Source organism: Leptidea sinapis, chromosome 12 (genome assembly GCF_905404315.1).
Source record: "Leptidea sinapis chromosome 12, ilLepSina1.1, whole genome shotgun sequence".
Lineage (NCBI taxonomy): Eukaryota > Metazoa > Arthropoda > Insecta > Lepidoptera > Pieridae > Leptidea > Leptidea sinapis.
In genome coordinates, this window is record NC_066276.1 from 1,641,379 (window position 1) to 1,654,387 (window position 13,009).

The window sequence follows — 13,009 nt, forward strand, 5'->3', positions numbered from 1 at the left end:
TATTATTTATTCATTTCAACTTTATCCATTTCACTATTTACCACCATTTTAAAGATATCAAAGTGTAGCATTTGACCTTACTTGATCTCCACAGATCTTCAGAAATGTTAGTTATATTGCAAAAATTTTCCAAAAATCTGATAGGCAGTCTTTTGAATCAATATTTACATTTACATTTTCAATATCTAACCAATTTTGTGACTTAAGTGAAGCTACAAAACTATAATATAAAATGTAAATTAATAATTTAAAAAAAACTTAAAAGAGCTACAGGCACAATAGTTCTAATACGAGATCATCATCTAACTAGCAACTGTTCATTCATCAACAATACATTAAAGTAGGTCATAACGATAAATTGTAAAGTACAAAGGTCATATTATGTTAATTTACATATTTTAGCCCGTGTGTTTAAACAGCAAATTTATGAGTATGGAGCCGAATATTCATGAACATGATTTTGGAAAGGGAAATTTTGAATTAGTAGCTTATGTAATAAGTACAACACTCGTTAAGAGGGCACGAATTACATTTATCATTATTGATTAGTACTTAAAGTCAAAGTCATATAAACATTATTCAATTAGGATTACACTAAGCGCTTTTGAATCGTCACTACAAACATTTCTTGTAAATTACTGAATTTACCATATTATGTTCGTAAAAACTTGAGCACGTGGTAATACAAGAAACTCAACGAAAACTCTTTTTAATCAAATAGTGTATTTTACGATGGCTGTAATATACATAACAAATTAGTTTGTAAGGTGTTGCATAAATAATAGAAATTATTTTATACCTCAAAACGAAGAATTAACTGTATAAATATAAAATATCGTATATTGGATGCATCAACCTTTAGAGCTACTCATTGTTTGTGCAAGAATGCTTTGTGATCGTGATTACAGTCACAATAAGTAATTGCATCCAACAAATACAATGATTTATTTACTAACTGTAACAGGTCGACCTGGACCACAAGCAGCACCCGTTGACGAGTTAACGTTGGGGTGGGAGATTTTCATAGACATTTCAAATTTCAAGTTGAAATAACTATAGCTACAACTTTTCTATTCAAACTTTACTCCCCTGTTTTACAACCTTTAAAAGAGGATTTCCCAAAATGACTTATACAGACTTTTATTATTTAAAGTTAGCTATTATTTAACCTTAATGTCAATTTTCACGTACGCTTTGAAGTTTCTGATATTTCGTGATGAGTCAATTACCGGTGGAAATCTCTTTTATGTGTACAGATTAGTAATATGGACAAAGGCGTCAAACGCAAGTGATGGCACAAGTTTTCATCACTTGACAGTACTATCACTATAAGTAACTAAACCAACCACAATACCACATGTACCGCACATTTTTCTACCACAGTAAAACTAAGCTTCACATAAACTTAAGTTTGTCACGAATTCCGTATCACTACAATAATCCAACAATGTTGCTAAAAGTAGTTTCCCAAGACGAACAAGATATCGACAATATACAGCATTCAGTTTATAATACATATTACAAATATTTTTTATTCCTTGAAGTATAATACATATTTTGGACCGCTAATAAAAAACCTAGTGACTTTATTGAATTGAATATTTTTTTTATAATCGCTTATAAAATTCTCGAAAATTACCTTTATGTATTTACGGTGTGTGTGGATGATGCAGCTACTGTACCCAATAACTTTTGTTTTGTAGTAGCAGTAAATTCAATAAGAGACATGATGAAAAAAAATTTTTGAGTGGAAAGACCTCATTAAATAATTCAACACTTCACAATAAGATCTGCAGAGCCATTGTATTCACGAAGCGGAAAATGGTTTTCCGTTGGAAAGTCGTTAAATCCTTGGATCGGTATTGAGCGTGACGTTCTGTGTCATTGGGGAATATATTTATGTTACACCATCTTGGATTGTGCTGTACTTGTTTAGTAACAACTGCGGTACTACTTACATTATATCAAAGTCATTGACGTTAAGTTCCGATCCACCGCTTTCTCAAGATTCGTATTCTCCTATCGTTTCCCTAAAACATTTACTGAACAAGAGCCGCGCGTCAATGACATTTTATACGATAATCTCGCACGAAGTTACCAAAATTGTTCTATCAAATCTTAAATATTTCTAGTATTATCAAAATATATGCTATATTACATGATATTTTAAGTTGTCAACTCAATCAAACGTTTAAAAGGACAGGATATTAATCTTTTACATAATTAATGATTATAAATAACGACTCTTGTAGTTTTTCTTTGTCACTAGCATTTCAACTAGGTCAGGCCTGTATTTTAAATGGTAGTTTGTAAGAAGCGTTTATTATTTAAATAAACTTATTGTATTTGAACCGATCAGAATAAAACTGACACAAATTTCCTCAATACATCTGTGAAAAACATATACAAATCGGTGTCCGAAATAAGCGTTCTCTGTGCACGCAATCAGTCCAACACTCTAAAAGGCTTTTGTGGCCTTACAGTAAGATCAAAACAATGTGTATGGTTAATTTTTTTTGGAACGAAGTTCCTTATCGCGCGTTGTGTAATGGGGCTAGACGGAAAAAATTCTTACGAAAAGTTGTCACGACACTTTTTGCTATAGTATGCTATTGTAAGCTGTGCGGCGTGCGCATGTTTCTCTGTCTGTCTGTTATAAATGGATATTAAATAATAATAATATTTTTTTATTATTATATTTATAATAATATTATTAATTTATTCAATATTAAATTGATAATTTAAATATTTATATATATTTATTATTTATTATAAGAAATGTTATAAAATAATATTATACATATTATATAATATAATATGAACAATATTAATAATTTTCTTATAATAATTAATATAAATAATATATATATATATATAATGTAAATAATTATAATTTAATAATTTAAAATTAAAATTTCATTTAATTTATTAATGATTAATTTAAAAAATAAAATTTAAAATTAATATATATAAAATTTTATTACAATTCCTTCACTAATTAATCGACAGGAACTTCTTTCCATCGGGGTGTCCCTTGACACCTCTCAACTTTTCTTTTGATTTTTTTATCAAATTTATCGATACGTCAAGTTCAAGATTTTTCTCATCTATGTAATTTAGATTAGGGCCGCGCGACGCCACGCGGCCTCAACACCTGGCGGGCTACAGCTGTCGGGGCCTGCCGCCGCGGCTCCTGTACCAATATATATTACCGACCGTCTAACCATGCACAATCGGCTTCTCTTCCACAGAGCTCGCATTCTAGCCCGTGAGCTCATTAAATATAGGTATGAATGGACGTGCGAGGGCAAAATATATGTTCGACAAAAGCATGGAAAATAACGTCAGACTGTGTCTTGATAATGGCCTCATAAGGGTTTTTGGGAAGAAATAATATTCGATCTTTTTTGTCATGTAAAAGATATCATGTTACTATGCGTAAATTACTATAATTTTAATATAATTCATTACTTGTGTTATTATCAATATCAAGGTAAAACAAATATAAGGTTGTATGCATGCATTGCACTGACTTTACTCGTTCACACGTCAATGATACAATTATTATGTCTAAACTACATGAATTTTTGTTGTGAACATCAAAGTAAAACAATTAAAACGTTGTACGCATGTATTGCACTGACATTGTTCTGTCACACTTCATTCACACTCACATACATCCAAAACACGCGCTCAACATACACGTCCCGCTCTGGTTATTGATACACACAGCCAAGCAGCTATAAAACAACACAAGAAAACTTTACATAAGTCACAAACTATTAATATAATTTAATTATCAAATTACCTATGGCTAACACCTAAGAAATGTTTGAAGATAGGACTATTAAACGCTAGATCCCTAAATACCGGTTCGGATGAATTGTTTATAAGCTTCTCAAACTATCAACCTGACATTCTCGCTATAAACGAAATTTGGCTTAAGGAGGATGAAGCAACAATTGCCCCTAATTACCTTACTACAGGTTCGTACATAAGGCCCGCTCCGGGGACAGGAGGCGCGGGGGTGTGGGTTTTTATATTAAAAACAATATCACTGCCCGCGTTAAGCGACTGCCACATTCTGTACTAGAACAATTATGGCTGGAAATTCATTTTACCAGGCCGGAAAGTGTAAGTGTTAATTGCGCGCTAAATGCACTCAGTGAAGCTGTCAATCTAATGGGATATTGCACTTACACGTTTATGGTTGGTGACTTGAATATCAATTTTTAAACAACGCACTATCACATACCGAAGACCCAATATCCTTCTGCTACCAGCATAATCTGCATCAACTAGTTCAAAGACCAACTGGAACTACAGATGTCACAGAAACACTAATTGATATTATTTTAAATGACACCCCATCCAAATGCCAGGGAAATGAGGTAATTCACAACACTGATCTGAGTGATCATGCCACGGTTTTAGCAGAGTTCAACATCAAGAAACACAAATTAAAAAAAAAATCTAAATATAGAAGATTTCTGCGTGATATTGATGTTGACTCATTCCTACGGGACTTACACTCAATCCCATGGTACACAATTCATAATTTAGACAGTTTTGATCAAATGATCAAAACTTTTAATATAAATATTATCACTCTGTTTCACTTGCACGCACCTCAAAAAAAAAATCAATGTATAAGAACTTACCCTGGCCGTGGATTACGGATCCAATCAAATTCATGATGAATTATGTAATAATGATTATAAAAGCACGTGCAACTAAGACAGATTCAGCAAAAAATTACTAACGTAACTTAAAAAAATTTGTAACAGCGTCTAGACATAGAGAAAAAAAGCATTCTTTAACCATTCCATCAATAAAAACATAAACAACTGACCTACTTTGGAGAAACCTGAAAAACACTACAATCATTAATAGTAATTCCGAGATTAGTATACCAGATTACCTAAACGACTCTGAAAAAATCAATGCACACTTTCTTTTTTGCCCCCAAACGATAGTCATGATATTATTAGAGACATACAATCCAATAATAGCATAAATCATTGCCAGCAATTTGAACTAAAATTACCATCAGAAGAAGAGGTAAGTACAATTATTAATAATATTAAAACGAAAGCCGTTTATATGATTAACCTAACCTTAGATGCAACACTCTCCACAATAACCCAAATAGTCAACAAATCTTTGTCCACCCATACCTTCCCTACTACTTGGAAAAGTGCACTTATAACGCCTATACCCAAAAAAAATACTGTTACTGATTTAAACGATTTGAGACCAATTTCTATTCTACCAGTACTTTCAAAAGTTTTAGAGAAAGTGGTTCTCAACCAAATGACAGTGTATTTAGAAAGCCATACTTTATTTCCAAAATATCAGTCTGGGTTTCGTAAAGGTCATGGCACTGAGTCGGCTTTGTTACATATAACCGATGACCTAACTGAGACCACAGACATGGGATATACTAGTATTTTGATACTGCTAGATTACTCCAATGCATTTAACTGCGTACTCCCGGAACTACATTTGAAAAAACTCGAACATAATGGTTTCTGTTTTAACACCTGTCAATGGTTTAGATCCTTTCTATTGAATAGAGAGCAAAGGGTAGTTACTGAGGGAATGGACGGACAGAAGAGGTACTCGACTGCTATGCCAGTACAGAGAGGTGTTCCCCAAGGCTCCTTATTAAGCCCAACCATATTCTCCATATTTACCTCTGACTTACCTTCACAGATTCATCACTGCAAACACCATATCTATGCAGATGATACACGATTATACTACTCATTCCTTGCTAAGGACGTAAACGAAGCAATTATTAAAATAAATAGTGATCTCAATAACATTTATACCTGTTCAAAAATCAACTCTCTCAAGATAAATCCCTCTAAAACACAAATGATCATCATCGGAAATAAGCAAAAAAAAGAAAGTGTGCTGAACTGTCAGAGCAAAATTAAAATAAACAACACTGATATAGCAATAGTCGAGAATGCGCGCAATCTTTGATTTATCTTGGATGGTGAGCAAAAGTATGTGCAACATATAAATAATAAAATAAAGACAGCATTCTTTAAGTTAAAAACTTTATACAAAATAAGGCCTTATATCAATGAGGAACTTCGTCATCGGTTAACCGAAGCTATCGTGTTATCCCACTTTAATTACTGCAGCAGTACTTATGGTCCAAAACTAAACCAAAATATGGAATCTGCTATACAACGTGCGTATACGTTTTTCTTATAATATTTGCAGACGTGAATTCATAACCCCTTATTTAAATAAGAAAAATATATTTAATATGAAAGCTAGAAGAGAACTACAATACGCATGCTCAATTAAAAAAATAATTTATTGTAAAAAGCCAGAATATCTGTTCGAAAACTAAATTGGATGAAAGATACACGCAGTTCTACAAACTATTTACTTAGAGTACACAGACCTTCAGGTAGGATAGGGATAGATACATATGACTATAGTGTGATATATTCTTAATATGTAATATATATGTTAGATATAGTAAGAATAAATAGTATGATAGATTTTAAAACATAACTATAACTAACTGAGTCGTGGCTTAAGCCTAGCCTCCCTTCTTCCTTTTACTACCTTCCAGGCTACCTCCTCCTTCGCAACGACCGTGTGGGTAGAGTTGGTGGCGGCGTTGCAATCTATCTTCGATCTCACCTTCCGTTTTCAATCATAAGTTCTTTTAGTGATTCCTTGTCACAGAATGAAGTTGAGTATCTTCTTGTTGAAGTTATCCTTTCACATACAAAAATCCTTCTTGGAGTATTCTACAGTCCTTCACTTAATGTTGATTATTTCTCTTCCTTTGACCATATCCTCGAGAAATTTGTTCCACTATATGATCACTTGATTTTGATGGGTGATTTTAATACCTGTCTTCTTAAAGATGACCATCGTTCAAAAAAGCTTTTGTCCGTTACTGATTCCTATAATCTTCATATCCTTCCTCTTACAGCCACCCACTTCTTTCCTCACTCCACTCCGTCTCTTCTTGACCTCATCATAGTCTCTAGGCCCGAGTATGTAAACTCGCATGGGCAATGTTCTGCGGATGCTTTTTCCTTCCATGATCTCATTTTTCTCTCCTATAAAGTAAGCCCCCCTAAACGTAAACCCCAAATACTGATGCAGCGGAATTTTTCTGGGATGGATATGCAACGTCTTTCTATAGACGCACAAACTATTGATTGGGATGTCATTTTTAAGTCTAATAGTATCAATGATAAAGTTGATATTTTTAATTCTTTGCTAATACAGCTGTATGATAAGCATGCGCCAGTAAAACCCGTGAAGATAAAGCATTTACCTGCTCCTTGGCTTACTGACGATATTAAAAAACTGCAAACTTCTAAAAATCGAGCTAAATCTATTTATGAGCAGAATAACTCTGATCTTAACCGGGAAAAGTATATTAGATTAAGGAATCGTTGCAATACAATGTGCAGGGACGCACAGCGATGCCATATCTACTCGTCTGTTGAGAACGGCGAAACCAGTAAAGTTTGGAAATTCCTAAGAACGCTAGGAGTTGGGAAGCAACAACAAACAGTTTCCAATAATCTAAATATTGAACAACTTAATCAACATTTCTCTCAAAATTCATCTTTTCTTGACAATAACACTATAGGTCAAACGCTTAAATCCCTTTCCTTAATCCCAACCCCTGATTTTCCACCGTTCAACTTCTCTACCTTTACTGATTCTGACGTTAAAAAAAAATTTTGTCTGTTACATCTAAGGCCGTTGGTAGTGATTGCATTAGTCGTAATATGATCCTTCCTATCATAGATATCCTAGTTCCTACAATCTCTCATATTCTTAATTTTTCTATAACGTCTGGCCAATTTCCTGTAGCCTGGAAAGACGCTAATGTTATTCCAATACCAAAAATTTCTAAACCACATAATCTTTCTGACTATCGCCCCATATCTATACTACCTTTTCTTTCCATGATTCTTGAACGCTTAGTCCATCAACAATTCTCTATATTTATTAATAAGGGCAGTGTTCTTAACCCTCTCCAATCTGGTTTTCGTCCAGGACATAGTACAACTACTGCACTTATAAAAATTACCGATGATATCCGATCTGGCATGGATAAGCAACAGCTCACAATACTTACACTACTCGACTTCAGTAATGCCTTCTGCACTGTTGACTTTGATATTTTGCTGAGCATGTTGAGTTCCATTAACGTATCTCCTACAGTGATAGGGTGGTTTCGAAGCTATCTATGTGGCCGTCGGCAAAGGACTAAGATTGATGATAACACTTCAACCTGGTCTAACCTTTCCGCTGGAGTTCCACAAGGCGGTGTACTGTCTCCTCTTCTTTTTGTAATTTTTATTAACTCTATAACTAAAAATTTAACTTCCTGGTATCATATGTATGCAGACGATCTCCAGATATACTCACAATCTTCTCTCGAGGGTCTGCCTTTAGCTATTAAAAACACTTACAAAGACTTAACTACAATCGTGGAATGGAGTACTGCCCATGGTCTAAAAGTGAATCCGTCGAAAACTCAATGTATTATTGTTGGTAGCTAACAACTAACCCATAAAATTGAGTGGGGTAATCTACCTCCCATTTGTGTAGGTGGAACTCTTATTCCTTTTAGTTGCTCTGTTAAGAGCTTGGGCGTATTCATTGATCGCAATTTGTCTTGGCACCATCAATTAAAAGAAGTTAGTAGGAAGCTCTAATCTGCCTCTCATTCATTAAAAAAACTCCAAAATTTCTTCCTATTCCCACGAAAACTTTACTCGCTCATTCCCTTCTCCTGTCCATTCTTGACTACGCTAACATTTCATATATCGATTTAACCGAACTCCAGTTGGATAAGCTTGAACGATTGCAGAACATGTGTATTCGTTTTATATTTGGACTACGTAAGTATGACCACGTGTCTGAATTTCGCAAAAAGCTCAAATGGCTCCCTATCCGCTTGCGTAGAAATTCCCATATACTTATACATCTCTATCGTGTCCTATTTGATCCTAAAACTCCTATATATCTCAAGGAAAAATTTTCACCATTAAGTTCTCACCAACTATATCTTCGGTCTGTCCATAATCTCTTGCTTTGTACACCTGTTCATAAAACTTCCTTTTTCAACAATTCATTTTCTGTGCAAGCTGTTAACCTGTGGAATTCTCTTCCCTCTGAAATCAGAAAGGCTCAAACTCTCCAATCTTTCAAAACAATGCTCCATAATTATTATTTATTACTGTGACAAATTCAATACTAGTTCTTTTCTTGGAATTATTTACTGTATGTTTAAATTATATGCATATCGATAACACCACCTTCTCTTATATTTTCAACTATAACTGATTCATTACAGGTTGCCTGGTAGAAATCGCTCTTAAGCGATAAGGCCGCCTATTGCTTTTTGTAGTCTCAATTTTTGTTATGTTTCATTATTTTGTGGTGTGCAATAAAGATATATTTCATTTCATTTTCATTTCATATATGAAACTAAGTATATGTATAATGTAGCATGTATGTTATTCTGTATTTTTTTTTCTTTGAAAACAATAAATGTGATTTTATTTTATTTTATTATACTATTGAGCTTGATCTCTTTATTGAAAAAGTTTGCAATGAACATAGATTAATATCTGAATATTTTCACCTTATTTTTATATTAAGCGCTTATACTAAAAATATTGATACATTTCTTGTAAAGCAAAGTAATGTAGAGACAGATGTATAGGCTGTCAAAATGACTACACGCTCTATAAGGATTTAAAGATCCAGGGGATTTCCTTCACAATCGCGTCTCGCTATTTTCCACTCGGTTTATCACGATCAGGGTTTGATAACATATAGGTTTGAAAAACACATTTTTATGTATTCTGATTACTATTTATTATACAAAAAAATGTTGTATTTAAGTTACAACCAAGCTGTGAAATGAGCTTCCCAGTGCGGTGTTTCCGGGTCCATACGACATGGGTACCTTCAAAAAAAAAGCGTGTACACCATTCTTAAAGGCCAGTTACGCTCTTGTGATTGCTCTGGTGTTGTAAGAGAATATGCTCGGCGGTGATCACTTAACACCTGGTGATGCATACGCTTGTGTGTCCTCCTTCTCGATAATAAAAGCTTTTCTACGAATTTCTATACCTCTGCTCTATGGTACTTTTCTTAAATATATTTCGTTTATAAACAGACAATAGTATGAGAAGCAAATTAAAAAAAGCATAAACTCGATTATTGGAATTAACTATGTTATGAAATTGAATATATAACAGCCTAACATACATAATACCAACACTGTTAATATTAGTGTCAGCAAATTGAATCGAAGTAGTTGAACTTAATACGAATATAACGGACCTATACGAATTTAGATGTCCTAATTATAGCAATGTTATAATATGCTTAAAAAACTACTATTCTGAATTTGTACCTTGTGTGTGATTAAGACTATACGACAGAAGAAAAAATTATGAAGTCGAGGTTAATAATGAGAAATACAAGTATGATAAAATAACGATTCTCCCTTAGTCCACTCGAGCCAATTTTACCAGAACAAGCTTTGCAAATCCGTGTGTAACAGCTTAGTCTCATTCAATACCTACGAAATAAGCTGCCTAGGAAAGTTTACACTAGGAAAATGTATGTTCGCATTTAAGTATTTTTCTGTACAAATCAATAAATAATCAATGAATGAGCAAAAAAGAAAATAAAGATAGAAATATATGTATAATATTCTATTATAAATTAAAAAAATATAAACTATTTTTTTACAAGAGGAGGACAAACGAGCGTATGGGCAACCTGATGTTAAGAGACCACCACTGCCCACATTCCTGAAACACCAGAGGAACCACAGGAGTGTTGCCGGCCTTTTAGAAAAGTATACACGCTTTTTTGAAGATCTTCAAGTCAATATACTTCCACTGCCGATAACTCAATGATATATCACAATGTGTACATATAAGCCGTTCATATAAATTTGTTCTTCCCAAGCTCTAAACAAGCATTTAGACAGACTTCACGTCGACCGCACGTGGGAGATGAAAACGTCAGCTTTTATTACTTCAGATTTCAGACGAAAGTATCTACTCTGACCTCGTAAATTTTTATTTGTCGTAATAGTGCCTGTGGTGTTTTAAATGAACTACGAATGTCAAGGTTAATATTTTATTCAAAATATTATAAGTACCGGCCCTGAATGTTAATCCAATACGCTACACAAAAACACTTCGGCACGTGTTTTGCACGAGGAATCTTCAGAAGCTGCTGACTCGCTAAACACCAGAAAGAGTTAAAAGATCATCTATTCATAAAATTTTAAATAGCAATGGATTTCCAATAAATAATGCCTAATTTTATTAATTTTCGTAAATTTTTTTTCATAGGTTTTTTGTTCATAGGGCTATAAACGTAACTATAACACACACGCGCATAGTAATATTACACAAGTGCGAATAGAATTACACCTACGAAGTTACCTTACTACCACTGTAAAGTAACCTACTACTTCTGGAGTGGTAGTGCCACGTTGGGTCCTCACGGACACAACCGAATTGGGCCGGCACGCCCGGAGAAATACCACTCCCCCACTCGAATAGTGGCTATGCCGCTGTGTTTCGTCCGGTGAGTGGGGTATCCGGAGGCTTACCCCCCAAATACAAATGGCAGCACGGACTAAAAATAGACTACTCCAGGACGGTAGCAGGCTATGCAGCCCTGGAGAATCCATCCCTGGGCGTCCACAATTAGGGCCTGTACCTAATAGTGGTTGCCCAGGCTGCCCCACGTATTCTGGAGGGGGCAAATCTGCGCTGATTCGGGGCAAACAGAGCAGGAGGCTCAAACCACCCCCTTTACACTCGCTGTGGACTTTCGCAACATCATGGGGCGTCGCTCAAATTTAAATGCCGTCCACTTTCATTTGGAGACGGCGAAGCCGGCCCTGCTCTTTTAAACCGAGACACATATATCGTCCCTGGCTGATTCATCTTACCTTTCATACCCGGGGTATAATTTGGAACACTCCTTTATACCACGGGTTGGCGTGTGCGTTTACGTCAGGGAGGATGTCTGTTCTCGAGCAGATTCCCACTACAGAGATCGTGTTTTTTGGCGATTTTATCGCCCACTCTTGCAATTGCGATTTTAACGCACATTGTTGGACCTTCTGTTGATCTCACATCCGGACGGCTACCTTGTTTTCGTAGACCCTCCTATGGGATCGTCAGACCACTGCCTGATCCGGAGCACCGTGCCGATCACGCGCCTAACACGGCCCCGATTCTTAGGGTGTCGCCGCGTGTGGCACTATCAGCAGAGTGGGACGAGATCCAGGTGGTGCTTTTTTGCATCCTACCCGTGGAGGCAGTTCTGTGTTTCAATGGGAGATCCAGATGCCGCTGCTGACGCTGTTGCTGATGTGGTACTGCAAGGTATGGAACTCTTCATTCCATCCTCCTCTGTGCCTATCGGTGGCAGGTCCCATGGTTTGACCGCTCCTGCAAAATGGCCTCTCGCCGAAAGCAGGAGTGCTATCAGGCTTGGGTCAATGCGGTGGTATCTAAGGATGTGAATTCCAGCGAACTTAAAAAACACTTCAATCATGCCTCCAGGTCCTTCAAAAGAGTTATTGCTGACGCGAAGTCGAAGCACATTGGCAGAATTGGCAAGAGACTTGCACGTCTTCCCTCGAAAACTCGTGCGTTCTGGTCGCTCGCCAAGGCTGTCCAAGGAAACTTCTGCCAGCCAGCCATTCCGCCACTGCACAGGGATGATGACTCGCTGGCCCATGACGCGAAAGAGAAAGCTGATCTCCTGGGCTCCCTCTTCGCGTCCAACTCGACTCTGGATGACCAAGGTGGACCACCACCGCATTCCTCGGTGCGAGTCATACATGCCGGAGGTAAATATCCGGCATGGCGCCGTGCTTAAGGCGCTTCTCACCTTGGACATTCACAAATCGAGCAGGCCCGATGGCATTCCCCCGATAGTGCTGCGGACATGTGCTCCG